Below are 18,892 nucleotides of genomic sequence, written 5' to 3'. Positions count from 1 at the left end.
AAAAAAAAAAAAAGAAAAAAAGCCACACTAAGCCAAGCAGACCCCAGCTGGTAGGAAAAGAGCCTTGAATTTGCAGTCCATGTGCCCTGTAACTCCCTTCCACCACCCCCAAAGTGGTAAAAGGCACTGGTAGATGAGATAATCCCACCCTTACCCAGGCAACCCCTTAGGCCCTGGAATAAACACTTCACCACTCATGGGAGCTCCTTTAGTCACAGACATCCTTGCACCTCAGAGCTGGAGCTGATAAGTGCTAATAATCAATCACTGCAGAGATGAGTTCACGGCGACTTCAGAATACGGAGTCCTTAGGGATAAAATTATAAACAGGTTTGGAACTTTAGCAAAAACAGCTTCTCCTGAGTCTAAGTAAAGGAAAGGGTTACGGCCTGGCTCAGGGCTCATATGGCCATGGCTGGAGGCGGGGAGGAAGCCCGCGGTGGCTGTGTGTTTTCCTGGGACTGCACCCGCACTGAAACGCCTATCTTCTTGGACTCTCGCTGGGGCCCAGGACTCAGTAAAAATTCAGGAGCATGAGTCAAAGCAGCCTGGCAGAGGATGGAGCTAAGTTAGAAGAGGCTCAGGACCTGGAGGCAGCCCTCTGTGATGGCTGCCGCTCACTGCCATCTCCCTACCAGCACTTAGAGGTTCTTCCCATCACTGCTCTCCTGGTCCTATCGCTGCTGGTGACCCTCAGAACCCACATCCCTTGGATGGATGGCATTCACCCTGCTCTCCAGCCACACAGGCTCCTGGGAGCTCACCAGGTGGGCCATGCTGCTTCGCCCCTATTCCCAGCTCAACTCCCCAAGAGAAGAACTCAGCAAGTTGTGTGGGGTGCAGGATATTGCTACGGAGCTCAGATGACTGTCAGTCCCTCGTTGGTTAGCAGCTGTGTGGTCCTTTGTCCTCTTCCAAAAGCACTGCCTTTCAAACAGACCTTTGCCTGACCTTGAGATCAGGTCTGCTCTTTTGACAAATGTGGAAACTGAGCCCTGGCAAGGGGAAGTGGTTAACCCAGGGTCACGAAGGGAGGTGAGGACAGGGCTGCGGGAGGACCCAGGTCTCCTCACTGTCTGCCTCATCACTCTGACTTCCTGGAGGTGACTCAGCGAGACAGGCAGCACAGGAAGGAAGTGGGAGAGGGAAGCCCAGCCTGCTGGATTCCAGGTTACCGCGTCGTTAGTCCAAAGCCACCAACCACCTTGGCCATGCAGCTTTGCCTGGTGCCAGTGACCTTCCAGCCCTTCCTTCCCAAGGCTGTGGCTGCTGACCATTTCCTCCAAGGTCAAGCTCACTTGGCCTCTCCAGGGACTCCCTGCTGAACAGGCCCATGGTGCTGCCCTCCTGCTGGGGTCAGGAGTCACGTCCACAGGACTGGCATGTGGCTGAACCTGTGCAGGCACAAGGTTCACCACTGAGATAGAGGAGGTGTAATAACAGCCTCACGTTTAATAGCTGGGCTCTGGGGCCTGTTTTCAGTTTTCATCACTTGCTGACTACGGTGCTTTGATCAACCTCCCTGAACTCAGTTTCTTTACTGTAAAATGAGATTACAGGTAACAGTCTGTACTTTGTAGGTTGCTTGGAGGATGAGAGGAGATAATGACCTGCCCCGGACCATGAACTTAAGACACATTGGCTCTTGACACCAATGACTGTACAAGGTGTGTTCACGTGCAAACTTCTCATTTAATCCTCACAACGTCCCTCCACGTGGACACCATTATTCCCGTTTCACTGGTAGGGTGAGGGCACATAGCTCACGGCCGAATGTAAACCTGGTTCTGTCTGATTCCAGAGCCTGAATATTCTCCCACCAGCTACAGAACCTTCTCTTACCGTTATATGGTCAAGTGCCTCTGTTTGCCCTACCACCACGGACTCGTGTGGACAGGGCCTCTTCTCCTTCTCCCTGGATTCCAGTCCTGGCTCTGACACTTCCCAGGAATGAGGCTTGTCTCTGAGGCCTCGCTGTCCCATCCAAACACTGAAAAACGGCCACTCCTCCAGCCTTCTTCAGGGAGGAGCACACAGAGGGACGGATGTGATGGTGTTCTGCAAACTGAACCTCGCTGTTGGAATGCAAGTGTCACTCCCCCAAGCAGAAATACTTTTGGGACTGTTATGAGTGCAGCCTGAGGGCAGAGGTCCAGGAGGACCAGGGCCTGTAGGAGCAGCTGCCTTGGCCACCACAGGGATTCCTGTGGGTCCCTTCAGTCGGTGGCTTTCTATATGTTGAGAGCACGTCCTTGAGAGCAAGGCGGGGAGGCTGCAGATACAGTAAAGTCTCTGCTTCCTTGCCTGTTTCCTCCACTGCACTCTAAGTGTCTCAAGGGGAAAGACTGGCTCACAGCACATCCCTTGGATGGGTGGCATTCATCGCCCTCTCCTGCCACATGGGCTCCTGTGAGCTCACCCAGTGGGCCATGCTGCTTCGCCCCTATGCCCAGCTCAACTCCCCAGGGGAAGAGGCCATCCTTCTCTCTTGAACCCAGGTCCCCACCTCAACTGTAGCACTTACTATATCACAGACCCGATTTCTACCTTGAATCCTTTTTGGAACAGGGTAAGGGTCTGAATAAATACATATACTTGAACTTACTTGTTTTCTGTCTGTTTCTTTTGCTGGATTATAAGTTCCCTAAGGCACCTTCTGTGTGATATTCATCTTTGTAACTCTCAATGACCAGCACCAGGCACCTTTGGGCCATGTGTAGCATGGCTCTCTCTCCAGCCAGCCTCTCTGTCCCGCATACTCCCCCTCTGTCACTGGCTGGCGTGTGTTAGAACTGTGTGGAACAGTGGAGACAGCAGGCACCAGTGAAGCTGACCACAAGCAAATGGACTGGCTAGTGCATTTGGGGGCTGCCTCATGTCTTGATGAATCCTGGGTTTACTTTTGGGTTCTAGACTCTTTTTTTTTGAGACGGAGCCTTGCTCTGTTGCCCAGGCTGGCGTGCAGTGGCACGATCTCAGCCCAATATAATCTCTACCTCCTGGGTTCAGGCGATTCTCGTGCCCCAGACTCCCGAGTAGCTAGGACTACAGGCACACATCACCACACCAGGCTGACTTTTTTATATTTTTAGTAGAGAGGGGGTTTCATCATGTTGGCCAGGCTGGTCTCAAATCCCTGGGCTCAAGTGATCCTCCCATCTTGGCCTCCCAAAGTGCTGGGATTACAGGCATGAGCCACCGCACCTGGCCATAGACTGTATTTTCAAAGTCACCACTTAAGTAATCTCTTCCAGAACAATGGGCTGAGGCTCAAGATACACACTGAGGTGAAAGCAAGGAGTAGGAATCCATCAAAAGCCCCATACCATTGTCTTCTTTTCTCCGTGACTTTGCTGTTGAGAGTTACATGCCTGACCACTTCCATGACGTATGAAACCTGGACATAGCCGGACTGTGAGTGTGCTGTGTATTTTTAAGTACTGACTGGACCCATGTACAAACCCAGGCTCTTTTCTGGCTCCAGGAGTCCTGGTGAAGACAGTGTCAAGCCTTCTGGGGGTAGGGATGGAGTATAAACAGACAGCAGTTCTGAGACCCCAGAACCCATGAAGCAGTTCTAGCTGCTATGGGTCTCTGGTTCTCATCTATGAAAAGGGAGAATAAAATCCCCCCTGCAGAGCCATTACAGGAGCAGCATGAGATTGCAGTATATAAACACAGGGGCACAATAAGAATGGACTCATTCACTCCACAAATAATCATTTAGCATCTACTATGGACCAGGCCCTGTTTCAGGCACTGGGCACAGTATTCAGACAGTGGCATGTGGGCTGGTCCTGAGTGCTATCAAGAAAGGCAAAGCAGAGAAAGGAACACGGAATGGGACTGGTGGTAGGAGGAGGTGTAGCCATGTTAAGTAGGGGACCAGAGAAGGCTTCACTGAGAAGGGGACATTTAAGTAAAGACCGAAGGAAGTGAGGGATGGGCCATGTGCGTATGTTTCCTAACCGAGGAAACAGTAAGTGCAAAGGCCCTGAGGCCAGAGTTTGTAAAAGTACAGAGACCAGAGGATATGGGGGCCAGACCATTACTGGGGCAGTGAAGGTATTTATGCAACTTGTGAATTTCACTCAGAGACAGGAAACCATGGCATTTTTCCAGCCAAGGTGACACAACTTGACATTTAGAGTTAATCACTAAACTTCAGCTGCCCCTTCTCTTCAAAGCCTCATTTAATATCCAGACCTCTGCAACTCCAGCCTATGTGCCTCTCCCTTCGCAGATTTATTCCGGCTTTCCACATCTCTCCAAACCAAGAGGGCCTCGTCACGCTCTGCCACAGGCAGACTGGAAAGGGACCTCACAGAGAGGCTGTGAGGGAAGGAAGAGGAACACAGCAGTCTTAGGTACGGGATCTTGCTCCCCTCCCTCTGTGCTCCGCCGGCCTCTGGGCCTGGCTCAGCTGCAGTGAACGCACACACTTAGGTGCATGGTGATGCTGGGGGCAATGGCAGAGTCCCCGGTGACACTTCATCATCTGAGACAGTTCAGTGCAGATCTGGGAATTTCACTCCATGCTTCCTCACTCTGCTTATCTACCAAAAGGTGAACTCATTTGTTTTAAAATAAAACAACTCCCATCGCTCTCAGTGGTTTTTAACCTTTTTTGGGTCACTTGCTCCTTTGAGAATCTGCTGAAAGCTATGAGCTATCAGAAAATGAATGCGAGATATGTACTCATTTTCTTATAATTTCAAGAGTTTCACAGATCCCTGAAAATTCTGTGAAGAAACCATTATCTAAGCCAACAATTTCCCAGCCACAACCCCAGATGAATGAATGAATGAATGAATGAACAAATAAAGAGGCTGAGTGCAGACGGAGGAACGACAGGGGATGAACAGAGCAGAAGACGCATCTGCCTGTGGGCACCATGGTTCTTGCTGATGGTTCCTGATGCCTTCAAAGAAGCCAACTGGGAAGTGATATGGGGTCAGGGCATGCTTGACAGGTGACCTCCAAATAGCCAAGCAGATCTCCTTCAGTTCCCCTTGTCTGACCCCTTCTGTTGCTCTCGTCTGACCCCTCAGGGTGACTGTCTCCTAAAAGGTATCAAAGCACACTTCCCTGCCTTTCTCAGGGTGTTCTAAACAAAACAGGACTCTTTTCCTGGATGGCTATTGGGCAAGAGAATGAGTATAAATCCAGTTGTAAAAAATGTAAGCAATCACATTTTCTGGTTATATGGCTGAGCTGGCTGAGGCCCAGGGCCCCCACATTGGTCCCTCACGGCCCTCTTTCTGGGGTCCAGGTTTCTGGCCTCCCAGTTAATTTTAATTTTTTTTTTTTTTTGAGATGGAGTCTTGCTCTCTTGGCCAGGTTGGAGTGCAGTGGTGCCATCTCAGTTTACTGCAACCTCTGTCTCCTGAGGTCAAGCAATTCTCCTGCCTCAGCCTCCTGAATAGCTGGGATTACAGGCATCTGCCACCAAATCTGGCTAAGTTTTTGTATTTTTTTAGTAGAGGTTTCACCATGTTGGCCAGGCTGGTCTTGAACTCCTGACCTCGTGATCTGCCTGCCTCAGCCTCCCAAAGTGCTAGGATTACAGGCGTGAGCCAACACGCCTGGCCCTCATTTTAATTTTTGATACATCTCCAGGGAAGGTGGAATGAATACTTAACTCCTTCTTAAAGTCACATCTCTCACTATGAAACTTTTAACACAATCTCGTTTTATTTCTAATCTTTCTGCATTGTAACACAGGGAGACCTTAGACGGACTGGGGTGGGTAGGAATCCGTCCAAACACACAATGGTCCCAGGGAGCTCTTCTGACAGAGAAGAGCCCTCAAGGCCCCAGGGATGTGGCTCCCTGGCCTCTCCTCTGATCATTCTGCCTCCTCCTCGGCACCATGCTCCAGACATCCTGAGCTGGGAGTTCCCGAAACGGACCTGTGTTTTTCTGCCTCTATTCCTTCGTGTGTGCTGTGCCGGCCACCTGGAACACAGGCCACTGCCTGCTTGTCTCACAAGAAAGCTCTTACCTCTCTGCTGAAGCTCACCTCTCAACCTCCTCAGAGAGCCCATTTCCTTCCCCTGGGAATCCCGCGTCCTCAGCTTAACCTCAGCACTTAGGACACTGTATTTCCAACTTAAGAAAAATCTTCTTGGTAGAACAAAGTAACAGCTTAGAGAAAGACACTTACAAGTATTTACTTACCCACTCATTTCATGAACTGAGTCTTATTTATGTTTGTTTCCCCAGCAAACAGCACAAGGTACACATTGATGTTTCCGTAGGTATTTGCTGATAAATGTTTCTCTCTTTACCCTTCCAGCTGGATTGTCTGTTGTGACCTCAACCTCCTGCTGGTAGAGTCCTGCCTTTCACTGGCCTCCCTAGGCCTCCACGGGGCACCTGTTAGAACTGTGTGCAAACCATGAGGGGATGGGCACCGAGGGGCTCTCTTGGGTATGACCTCACCAACTTAGTGTTTAGAGGCTGCGCCTCGAGTTACGGCTGCCCTGGTGAGTCTGGGCTTTCTGGGACCCGGGTGGGTAGGGTCACTGGCTGGGAAACCTCCTACAGCAAGTTGTCATAGTAACCAGGACTTTCCATTTCATGGGAGAGAGTCCCTGGGAGGAAAAGCACTCCAAGGGGCTGGGGGGAGTGGTAGGAAGCCATCAAAACCTCCTGACACTGTCCTCCTGTACCCTTTGCTTTGTTTCCTACTGGTTTACATGCTCAAGGTGGAGGCCATTATGTGTGGGCATCTGAGTAGAAGCTGCTGAAAATAGCTGCCCGACTATTTCAGGGAGCAGCTGAATATGCATGAAGCTATTTTAGAAAAGATGTCCCTGGCCCAGCTAATCCAAACTCCATCCTTTCCCTTAGAAGTGCCAGGACAAGTTGAATGGGACCTTTCTTAGTCTTTCCCACTAGGGTGGGGGTGCTTCAGAAGCCGCAGAAACAACACCCTGGCTAATGTTGGCCTTGCAGCCTGTCGGCTCCGCCTCCCGGTCCCGTGGTCGCTGGAGGCTTCTAGCCAGACAGCTCAGTCCTCCAGGGTCCTCTGGGGCCTCAGCAGCTGTCAACACCTACTGTGCCGCAGTCCCGTGTGCCTAGGTCTTTGGGAGTCTCAGATCTTAGGTATTTCCACGTGTTTGTTCATTTCTTCATTCAATCCACTTGTATTGCTGGATAACATGTGTGAGGGTTGTGTTGGGTGCTGGGGGAAAAAGGTTTCCGAAACCAGCTTATGATGGGGGAGTGTGGACAGGTGAGTAGAAAGACAGTGACCAGGTAGTTCCAAAACAGAGAGGAATCAGGTGTAGGGAGGTCAGGGGAAGGAGCCCTTGCTTCATCCTGATGGCTGGAGGAAGAAGACAGCGTTTGAGCTGAGCCTTGTCTCAGAGACGTGGCAGGGGATGGCTGGGTGTGGCAGGGGCACTCCAGTGGGAGAGTGTGCCTGCAAAGAAGTGAGAAAGATGGGCGGCAGACTGTGGAGACACTGGATGCTGGGCTAGCAATGCCTTCTCTGGGTCCTCAGGCTGGGATGGGGAGCACCCCGCTTACATGAGCCTGAAGTGCCTGGTGTACCCTTGCCACTGCCTTCAACCTAGACTGGAAGTACCTTGGGCCAGGAGCCTGGTCAGATCCTCCTGGGCATCTCCAGAGACCTGTGCCAGGCCTGGGATGGAGCAGAACTCACATATTGTTGGTTGAAAGCATGGATTCTGGCCATGCAGTGACTCATACCTGTAATCCCAGCACTTTGGGAGACCAAGGCAGGTGGATCACCTGAGGTCAGGAGTTTGAGACCAGCCTGGCCAACATGGTGAAACCCCGTCTCTATTAAAAATACAAAAATTAGGCCAGGTGCGGGGGCTCCCATCTGTAATCCCAGCACTTTGGGACGCCAAGGCAGGCAAATCACCTGAGGTTAGGAGCTCAAGACCAGCTTGGCCAACATGGTGAAACCCCATCTCTACTAAAAATACAAAAATTAGCCGGTGTGGTGGCAGGTGCTTATAATCCCAGCTACTCGGGAGGCTAAGACAGGAGAATCACTTGAACCCAGGAGGCAGAGGTTGCAGTGAGCCAAGATCGTGCCATTGTACTCCAGCCTGGGTGACAAGTTTGAAACTCCATCTCAAAAACAACAACAAAAAAAGAAAGCATGGATGCTGGAGTCAGAATTCCTGGGTTCAAATCCGGACTCTGCCCTTTACTGGCTGTGAGCTTGGGCAAGTTATCTGACCTCTGTTTGCCTCAGCTATAAAATGGGGATAGTAACAGAGTCTATCTCATGGAGTTTCTTGGTGAGATGACTCTACTACACGAATTAATATATGTAATGGGCTTAGTTGTCTGTGTGGCATATAGCAAGCAATACATAAAAGTGTTAACTGTATTATTTTAATGAGTAAGGATTTTTATTTTGACAAGGGAGTGCCATCAGTAACAAGTTTTCTTTCTAAATTAAAAATAGCTTTTTTGCTTTGATGGATCGTATAATATGTATCCACTGCAAAAAGTTAAAGCATTATCAGTCTAAAGAAGAACAGAAAAAAATCCCCTTAAATCCTGACTCTCAGGTAACTACTGACATGACCATCTGCTGGAAGTGATTGTTTGCATTCCTTCAAAATTCATATGTTGAAATCCTGACCATCAAGGTGATAGTGTTAGGAGGTGGGGCCTTTGGGAGGTGACTAGGTTCTGGGGGCAGAATCTTCATGAACTGCCGGGATTAGTACCCTTATAAAAGAGGCCAAAGAAAGAGCTCTCATCCCCTCTACCATGTGAGGACACAGCAAAAATGTGATCCCTATGAATCAGACAGTAGAGCCTCATCAGATCATGAATCTGCCTTGATCTTGGATTTCCCAGCCTCGAGAACTGTAAGAAATAGATTTCTGTGTTTCTAAGCCAGTCGGTTTATGGTATTTTGTTATAGCAGCCCAAATGGATGAAAATACCATCTTTTAAGATACAATCCATCCTCATTATTCACAGATTCTGCATTTGCAAATTTACCTGCTTGATAAAATTTATTTGTGACCTCCAAATCAATATTTGCATTCACAGTCATTTGTGGATGTGGAGAGTGGTGAATCTTTTTTTTTTTTTTTTAGACAGAAAAAATTTTTTTTGACACCTGTAGTCCCAGCTTTTTGAGACAGAGGCTCGCTCTGTCGCCTAGGCTAGAGTGCAGTGGCACGATCTCAGCTCACCTCAACCTCCGCCTCCTGAGTTCAAGAGATTCTCCTGCCTCAGCCTCCTGAGTGGCTGGGATTACAGGCCTGGGCCACCATGACTGGCTAATTTTTCTATGTTTAGTAGAGACGAAGTTTCATCGTGTTGGCCATGCTAGTCTCGAACTCCTGACCTCAAGTGATCCACCCACCTCAGCTTCCCAAAGTGCTGGGATTATAGAACATAACTACTATGAATAACAAGAATCAATGACATCTTTCTAGATACATGGATGTATGCTTCTATGCAACTTGGAATGGATGGTCTATACCCTTTTGATACTTAAAAAAAAATCATAGGTTACTATGTCAAAGGCATCTTTCCATTTTCGTAAATACAGGTCCTCAGATGGCTCCATCACTGTGCACGTTTCTGTAATGAATAACCAGTAGCTCCCTATTGACAAACAATTTGGTTGCTTCCCATTATTCACTATTATAAACAATACTGTGATGAACATCTTTGTTGGTAATAATAAAAGAGCTAGCATTTATTCAGCACTTACTATGGGGCCCACCTCTGCTAAGAGTTTTATATTATCTCATTTAATTTTGCCACAAGCCTATGAAAATGGTATTATTATTATGCCCACTTTGCAGACGAGGACTTGGATGCTTAGAGATGTGAAGGAACTTCTCCAGGGCCAGGTGGCTTGAAACAAGGTCTCTCTGATCTCAGACTCTACACTGTTATCCAATGTGCTCTGCTGCTTTCCTACACAATCCTGGGCCCTTTAGGATGCCTGTTTAGAAGTGAAAAGTGAACTACAGAGTTGAACGGTGGAGACATTTGAAAGTATTGATACGTAATCTCCCCTCCAGAAAATGTGTATCAATCCATGACCCACTAAACAGTGCTCTGCTGTTCCTGTCTTTCATTCTGTATTTCCCCAAGTATTTTCATTCTTTGAAATGGCCCCCGAAGCACACTTTGATTCTTTAATATGTGTCCTTTGTCCCTGGGTGACTGCTCTTCACATGCTTTCTATCCTCTGGATTTTGTCATTTGTGAATTGCTTGTTCATTGCCCCTGCCCATCTTTCTTCTGACAATTTGTCTTTATCTAATACTACACTTGTAAGAGCTCTTTGTGTATTAGTACTGCTAACCTTTAATCCATCATGCGTATGTTGAAATACTTTTCTTAATTTGTTATCATCCTTTAACCTGATTATTGTGGGATTTTTGCCCATAGGGTTTTTAATTGTTTTCTTTCATAGTTTCTGGATTTGATTTTACATGTTAGGAGGCATTTGTCATTCCAGTATGATACAAATATTCCCTCATTGTCTTTCTTTTAGTACCATTATGGTTTCATGTTTTTTAATTGCCTTGGAATTTATTTTGGTGCAGGAACTGAGTTAGTGAGCCAGTTGTATTCCCTTCCCTCCCTACACATAGCTCGCTGGTGGTTTTTAGAACACATCAGGAATCATCTGATTTTCATCTCTAATTCTCAAGGCCATGCATTCACATAGTAGTCCTCACCTACATTGATATTGACTTCTGGGCTCTCTGTTCCTTGAGCCACACGGCTATTTCTGTATCAACACTGATTTTTTTTCTAGGCCGTTCATCCATGTTTATTTTTCCAGATGTACTTTGTAACCATTTTATAAAAAAATTTTGTTGGGATTTTGATGGGGATTCAATTTTATTTATAGAACAATTTATGATATCTTCTTCAGTTGATTCTTCATTATTTTATGCTTTTATTTCTTCAGAGAATGAAGTTTTTTTCCCTCTATGCTTTCTAACTGCCTTATTTTGGTACCACCTTCTTGATGAAAGCTTTTCTAATCAGCCCTGCAGGAGTCTTTGCCAATCTCTCCTTCCTCAGGACTCGGCCTTTTGCATGCCACACCTGACTTTTTCACCCAAAATTATAATTACTGCTTAGACAGTAAACTCCTTGAAGGCAGGGTCCTTGCATGGCCTAGTTGTACACTTCCTACAACTACCTGGCAGGTGGTCGGGGCTCTGGAGGTATTTGCAGGGTGAATGAATGAATGAACAAGTGAATGAAAGACACCCTCCTGGAAAGCTGATTGTGAAATGAAATTAATTGATTACAAAAACCCTCTTTCACAGGTTTTCATTAGAAAACGAGATTGGTCCTTGGCTAAACCCCTAAGAACATGTTGGAGTGAGAGGAGCTGCTCACTAGGAGACTGTGTGCCACGTGCAACCTGCCCCAACACCTGTCCCCAGAGATTGCCACCCTCATCAAGCAGCAGGGCGTTCCTCAGGCAGGCTCTCAGGCCCTAAAAGGCCTCCAGGAGAAGGAGCACAGTTATTCACCATGTGTCTGCCACTGTGCCAGACTTTTACCCACAAGATACCACACCCTGAAAGCTGGGATCACTAGTCCCATTTTGCAAGTGAGGAAACTGAGTCTCAGAGAGATGTAACCCTACCTAGTAAGTGGTAGGACCAGTTAGCCGAACCCAGGGCTGTGGGGCTCTAAAAACCTTGCCTCTCCTATAATAACCTCCAGAGCACCAGAGTCTGGGAATTTGAGGGGCTGTGGCCCGAGCAAGTGTCCTGCTATCACTAAACCAAGACAGTCCCTAGAAAACTTGTTCCCCCCAGAGCTGTATGACACTGCTTCTATGAATCATTCCTAAAGAGCTTGGGTCAAAGAGCTCCTGTCAGGCAAGGGGCATATCGCACAGGCATGATCACTGCTACAGAGAGAGTGGAAGGAGGGGAGGTAGAGGACTCGCCATGGAGGTGGGGTATTGGTCTCCAGCACGTATCTGGGGATTGCCCTCCAGAGTCCTCCTTGCCTGCCCAGGGTTGCGGCTTTTTGACTCAGCCCTGCAGACCCCTTCTGGGAGTGCTGCCAAGCAGCCACTTCCTTATCAGGCTGGCAGCGGCTGGGCAGGCCTCAGCTTATTTCTAAGCCTGGATTAGAGCTCAGGTTTCTCATGAAGGACCATGGGTTGGCGGCCAATACATTTACTGGACTTGATGCTGTGCCTGGCCCCAGGGACACGGGGATGAGTAGCCTGCAAGTCGCCTGCTTCCTGCAGCTCCATTCTGGTGAGAAGGTGAATCAGAAGGAAAACCCCCAACCCTGACCAAGAGCCACAATAGAGATCTCTAATGCTGAGGGTGCGCAGATTTGGGGGGTCAGCCGGCAGCAGGCTGTGGAGGTTGGATGTCAGGTAAGGGCATCTGGGCTTCATTGTGTGGGCAGAGGGAGGCACCCTACATTTTGAAGTAAGAGCCTGCCGCAGTTAGATTTGTGCTTTAGAAACAGACCAACCAGGTAGATTCATTTTCAATAAACACAAATTCTTTTTCAGGTGAACATTAAAGTGTTTCCATTTTGGACAAATAATACCAACATAAGGATTTAAGCAGATGGCTGTGGCCCTGGATGAGCTGCCTACCTATGGTGCTGATGAACGGAAAGAGCCCTGGACTTGAGTGACAGACCCACATCCATGGTCAATTGCCTGTCACCATCTTGCTGTGTGACCTTCAGCAAATGAAAGAAATATGACCATACACCTATCAAAACAGCTAGAATGAGAAATCGTGAAAAATAAAGAATCATCTGTATCTTACACATTGCTGGTGTAAAATCTGGATCTTACACATTGCTGGTAGGAATACAAAATGGTGCAGCCACTGCAGAAAACAGTGTACAGTTCCTTAAAAACCTAAACATGTAACTCCCATGTAACCGCAAAACTGCACTCCTGGGCATTTGTCCCAGAGAAATTCAGACTTAAATGGGCCAGGTGCAGTGGCTCACACCTATAATCCCAGCCCTTTCGGAGGCCAGGGCAGGCGAATTACTTTCAGCCCGTGAGTTCAAGACCAGCCTGGGCAACATAGCAAAACCGTCTCTACTAAAAATACACAAACTGGCTGGGCATGTAGCATGCACTTGTAATCTCAGCTACTTGGGAGGCTGAAGTAAGAAGATGGCTTGAGCCCAGGAGACAGATGTTGCAGTGAGCCAAGACCATGCCACCGCACTCCAGCCTGGGTGACAGAGCCAGACCCTGTCTAGAAAAAAAAAAAAAAAAAAAAAAAAGACTTTTGTTCACAAAGAAACCTATACACTAATGTTTATAGCAGCTTTATTCATAATAACCAAAAGCTACAAACCACCCAGATGGCCTTCAGAAGGTGAATGGTTCAACAAACTGATACATCCATGGAACATCACTCAGCAGTAAGTAATGTTCTTCCCCATCTCGACCTCAGTTTCCTCATCTGTCAAATGGGAATACTGCCACCTAACACACAGGGCTGTCTTCAGGACAAAATGGGATATCGAATGACATTGTATACTTGTACCTATCTGACAAATGTGAGGCATGAGGGTGAGACTCCGGAAGATCAGGGCACACCTCTGAGGGCAGTTCAGATGCCCCACAGCCCGCAGTGTCTTGGGATGTCTCTCTCAGCTGTTCCTGCCACAATCAAAGCCTGTCCTGTCAAAACACGACCCCATCCAGAGAAGCAATCTCCTGTGTGTTTGGTGGGCCACATGGCCACCAGGCGCTGCCTGCTGGGCCACAAACGTCAACAACAGCTCCTTCCTGGTAGAAGAAGGAACACGGAGCTGGCTTGTTCTCCACAAGCAGTGTGCTGGCAGGTGACGAGGAACATTTTAAGGTAGGACACTTCTTCCTGCACTGTTGGCAGCTGTCTACATAAGGTGCCCATTATGTGCAGGCCCCAAGGCCAGTGAGCCTGAGAGGCCAAGCTAAAATTAATGTCAGATGTGCACCCGCCGGAGACACTGAACATCCGAAGGTCAGATGCCTCCAAGCAGCCGCCCAGGCAGGAGTGCGGCAGATGGGCACCAAACCGCTGTGGCAGCCGCAGCCTCTGTTCCTCCCGGGCACAGAAACAGACGGCCCTGTGCAGCAGCCTGGCTCAACAGCCCAGCTTGAGTTAAAAAATAGAATGTGAGTATAATTCCAAAAACTTTATTTTAAAAAAATTTGTGTACGTGCATAGAAAAAAAAAAGTGGAAGAGGAATTCATGAAACAGCCCAGTCACGGATGTGGAGTAGTAGGTGAAATTTTTTTTTCCTCTACTTTCCAAAATTTTCTAAATACATATGTATTACTTTTATAATCAGAAGAAAACACAGTAAGATGCTGTAAGTTATATATTCCTATTAAATGTATAAAATGATTAAATTGTGTGTGCTCACGACATGTGGTATATGTGTGTGAATATATTTACACAGCTGGTTGGTGTTAAAGATCAGCATTCTCCAGCCCTGCCTTGTGTGGAGGAGCCGGAGGCCCCAGAAGCAAAGCAGGAAGCAGCGAGACAGGCTTTCACTGAGGCTGGTGTTGTACTGGAGTTTCCCAAGCCTTGCCCCATTTAATTCTGTAGTTGGTTTATTCCCACTTGATGGAGATGAAAACTGAGGTTTAGAGAAGTGAACTGATTCACTCAAAGATGACCAGCTAGGAAGCCATAGAGCCAAACCCCAACCCCAGCTTTCCACCCACAGCCCACTGAGCTTAAAGGCAGGAAGGGCCTTTGAAAAAAGAACAGAACAAAACAACAACAAAAACACCCTGCTCCTTGAAGTCTCAAACATTCACAAAGCAAACCCCTTAAGGGAGGGGGTTTCGAATTCTTTCCTGAGTGCCTCAGGTGCACAACTTCCTCAGCTCTGGGGGCTCACGGTCATCTTCCCAGAGCTGCCCATGGCAGCCTCTGAGAGGATGGGTAACAAATCATGACTCGGGAGCACAAAGGGCACAGCAAATCCCAAGGTGGGACCAGCTGGCAGATGCCAGGCCTTTGGGACAGGGCGTGGGGGGAGGGAGTTGGCTGGAGAGGCTGCTATCTAAACTCAGCCTTCCAGTGCTTCTGGGGGGGCAGTAGCCCTGAGCAACACCAGGTGCCCTGACCTGAGGTCTTTGCTCCAGCTCCTCCCTCTGTACAAGTGCCATCTCTATCCTCACATACTGCACCAAGCCTCCCAGGGCCCAGTTCATCCAGGCATTTGTGCATTCTTATTGGTGAACACATTTTAACTGAGGACCCACAAGGTGCTGGAGCAAAACAGACATAGTATCAACCCTGGAGGTGCCTCTAGTGTTCAGTGAAAGGCTCCCCAGGGTCACTCAAGTATAGACTCTGGGGTCAGACTGTCTAGGCTCACGCTGGCTAAGCCACTTCCCAGCGCTGTGTGTTTGGGCCAGTCACAGTCTCTCTGTGTATCAGTTGTCATCTGTAGAAGAGGATGGAAACAGCATTTGCCTCACAGACAAGTGCAGGTGGAGTGTACATCTGTATGAAGCTCCTTGGGAACACTGCCTGGCATGTAGTAAGTGCTCAATAAACCTCGGTTGCTATAAATATTCTCATCATTACTCTGTGGCTCAGATTCCCTCCTTATGGTGCCCACCCTGCTTCCGTCCTCTAACTGCCACCTCCTCTACAGTGCCACAGCACTTTGAACACCCCTCCAGAGAACACTGATGGGCATGCAGTACAGGTGTCTGAGGCCCCGTTCCCTCCTTCACTCTACCTGGGTAGGGACCTAGTTTATTCATCTCTATCCCAGCACCCAGTACAAATAATATCACCTGGATCATGTCACCATTTGCAGGTAACGTGTGCCCTCAGCTCCAATCAAGAAAAGTCTTACAGGCATTAGAGGCTGCAGATCTGGCCTTACCATGGAGCTCACCTATGTGGCCCTTGAGCTGTGGGGCCTGTCCCTGGGTGTGGCCTTTCTGATGAGGATCAAGTTGATGAGGGGCTGGATGCTAAGCTTCCATGAATGCTCCCCTGTGACAGGGAGTCCTGTTGGGCAGGACATCGAAAAGACTACCGACACCCCAACACACCCTGGTGTTTCTCATGCCATGCCCCTCTCCACCAGGGCCCCCTGCCCTACCCCTGCTGACCTGAGAACTCCCATGGATCCTTCTGGTGCCAGTGCTCATGACCTCACCCTTGGAATGCTTCTCCTAGCCGCAGCCCCCACCGAATGTGGCTCCCTCTCTCCTGGGCTCTGGTTTCTGCCATGGGCCTGTGGGGCTGCTCCTGCTCTCAGTGTGTGGCTATTCCTGTGTCTGTGTGTCCCTTCTGGAGAAGGGGCCATCTTGCTCTTTTTTGGGCCCCCAGTATCCACCAATGCCAGGATAGGGGGTGTCAGGAAAGCTCTGCTGAGTGTACTTTTCAAAGGAAAGTCAAGCCCGCTGGCCTGACCTCCTGTTAAGGCACGCGTGCTGACCACTCACGCCACTTCTGAACACAAAACTCACAGGTGGCTCTAGGTCAGCACTGCCCATCAGCTGCCACTCACTCCATCGCAGGGCTGAGTTGGCAGGGGAGCCCCGAAAGTAAGTGTTGACCACCTGGTGCACACCGTGCTGGCCTCTTACTGGAGCTCTTGTGTTTGACTCTGGCACCACCGCAAAAGGTGAGTATTTTACATGGACAGGCCCTGCTGAGGCTCTGATGGTTCCACTGCTCCTCAAAGGAAGGGTGGGGCAGGGTTGCAGCAGGCTCTCCCTGGCCCCAGAAGCTACTCCTTCTATACTCCTGGAGACGAGGTGTGAAAGCGTTCTGAGTTCTACCAAGAGAGCAAACTGCCAGCTATTCCCACCACGCAGAAACCACTCTAGTAAGTGCTCAACAAACCTCAGTTGCTATAAATATTCTCATCATCATCCTCTGGCGCAGATTCCCTCCTTATGGTGCCCACCCTGCTTCCGTCCTCTGGCTGCCACCTCCTCTACAGTCCCACAGCACTTTGAACACCACAATCTTGCTATAATAGAAAAGGCTTCAGAGGCCTTGGGGACAGCATTGAATGCTTACAGGATTGCTGCCCAGGAGGGGGCAGGCTGCTGTCCTTCAGGGGCAGGAAAGGAGGAGAGTGGGTGGGTGCGGGCAGAGCAGAAGAGAAGCAGTCCAGTGGCGGGAGTGGCAGCCCAACGCAGGGCGGGGATCCCGGGGACCTGAAAGGATGCAGAGGGACGCCCGAGCCAGTGAGAGCCGAGGCCACAGACGCTTCGGCATGCGGTGTCCTGCCCCCGGCCCCTGTGAGGTTCTGTAGGTTCTGACAGGTGAGCCTCCTCTCATCTCAGCCTTACCACCACCCTCCTCCCCACCCTCCCGCACCCCGCTAGAGCCCTCTCTTAGAGCCACAGGGCTGACTGTCTCCCTTCCCTCCTCGGGAAGGACCTAGCCCGAGCTCCTGGCTGACCCCAAAATCCTGCCGCTCTCTCAGCCTCACTCCCCCACCCTCCTCCTCTCGGGCCCTGCGTCCCAGCGACTCCACTGCTCCGCTTGCTGTCCCTTTGGCTCAGAACACTCTTCGTTCATTTTTCATCTGATGAACTTCTCATCCGTCAAAGCCAAGTTCAAGTGTCACCTTCAAATGGTCTTCCTTGAACTACCCTGCAACCAAACCCCGACAGAATAGAACCCTCCTGCCTTCACAGGTTTTGCTGTTCTGTGGCTATTTGCACCTGGATCTCCTCTGCTGGAGCGGAAGCTTCTTGAGGACAACGCCATGATTCGTTCATCTCTGTGCCTCAGTGCCCAGCACAGAGGATAGAGCACAACACCCAATAAATGATGTCCGGATGACCAAGCCACGAGAGGGCAGGCATGGAGCTGCTGATTGCGTCTGAGTTCGACTTCAAGCAGCATTTACTGGGAGGAATACAGCTCCCTCCCCAAAATGCACGCATAGACCCACAAGGTGAACACACAGCCCACTGCAGGGTTTCTGTGGCTGTAAAGTCCACGGAGCAGTCAAACAGAGACTGAGTCCTAAGGATGCGGTACACAGCTGCAGTGCCAGCCCCACTTCCCTCCCCGCAGCCCACGGCCTCAGCGTGAGCCCTGCTGGGTTTGCCGAGTCCCACTCCCACACTTTGCAGACAAGGAAACAGAGACCCAGAAAGGAGGTGCTTGCTTGAGATTTCCCTGAGCAATAAAGGCAGACCTGGGGTCAGAAGCATTTCCCTTGGCTCTCAGCCTAGGACTCTCCTATTGCCATTTGCAGAAATGCCAGCTGCAGGATTCAGGACATTTGGGTGGCTTTTTCCTGAAGTCTCAGTAGACTGTGGGGCTCCATTCTCCTGCCCGAGGCTAAGGTCATCCCCGTCTACCTCCTGGCCTCAAAACACAGCCTAGTGGCCTTTGGGCTGTGCTGAAATTGCCCTGTGTCCTGAGGTATGGCAGGGGATTGGGGAGCGCTCACCTGCCAAAAGCCAGCTGTGGTCTCATGGTCGAGATGTGTCAGAGATTTCTAGAGCTTGGAGAACTGTGTTGGAGGGAGGCCTGTGGGAAGTAGAGAAAGTGAGAATATTATGCCACCGCCATCTGTCAACTTTCATCTGAGTTTGAAAAATGCATCCAAAAATGGTGAGCACAGCCTTGCTGAAAGCAAAGCCCTAGCCACCACCCCTTCTCCAACATGGTTATGACAAGGTCAAGTTCAGGTCCCTGGGAGGTAACCACAGCCTCAAAACCCCAGCACAGAGCTAAAAGTCACGAGTTGTCTGTCCCTGGGAACCCCACAGGCATGCTGGTCCTGTGCTCAGGCCTGAGGCTGGAGGAACTCCCACTTTCAAACATTCCTCAGGGAAAACACCCTTTGTGGGTTCCCTAAGCACTGTTCATTGTAATTCACTCATTCTTGCTTTCATTATTCATT

The 18,892-nt window shown here is 49.4% G+C and overlaps 1 protein-coding gene across 4 annotated transcripts in view; it reads right to left on the bottom strand.

Annotated features, from left to right (window-relative positions):
• Positions 1-18,892, bottom strand: part of HIVEP3 (HIVEP zinc finger 3) — a 517,135-nt gene that overhangs the window by 170,670 nt on the left and 327,573 nt on the right. For all 4 annotated transcript variants that reach the window (XM_017541784.2, XM_037743190.1, XM_037743191.1 and 1 more), the window contains one exon: positions 18,437-18,516. The gene's annotated coding sequence lies outside the window, so the exon portion shown is untranslated. The remainder of the gene's footprint in view (positions 1-18,436; positions 18,517-18,892) is intronic.

Source organism: Cebus imitator, unplaced genomic scaffold (assembly GCF_001604975.1).
Source record: "Cebus imitator isolate Cc_AM_T3 unplaced genomic scaffold, Cebus_imitator-1.0 Scaffold136, whole genome shotgun sequence".
Lineage (NCBI taxonomy): Eukaryota > Metazoa > Chordata > Mammalia > Primates > Cebidae > Cebus > Cebus imitator.
Note: the sequence above shows the minus strand (reverse complement) of the source record. Positions and strands in the feature narration are given on the sequence as shown.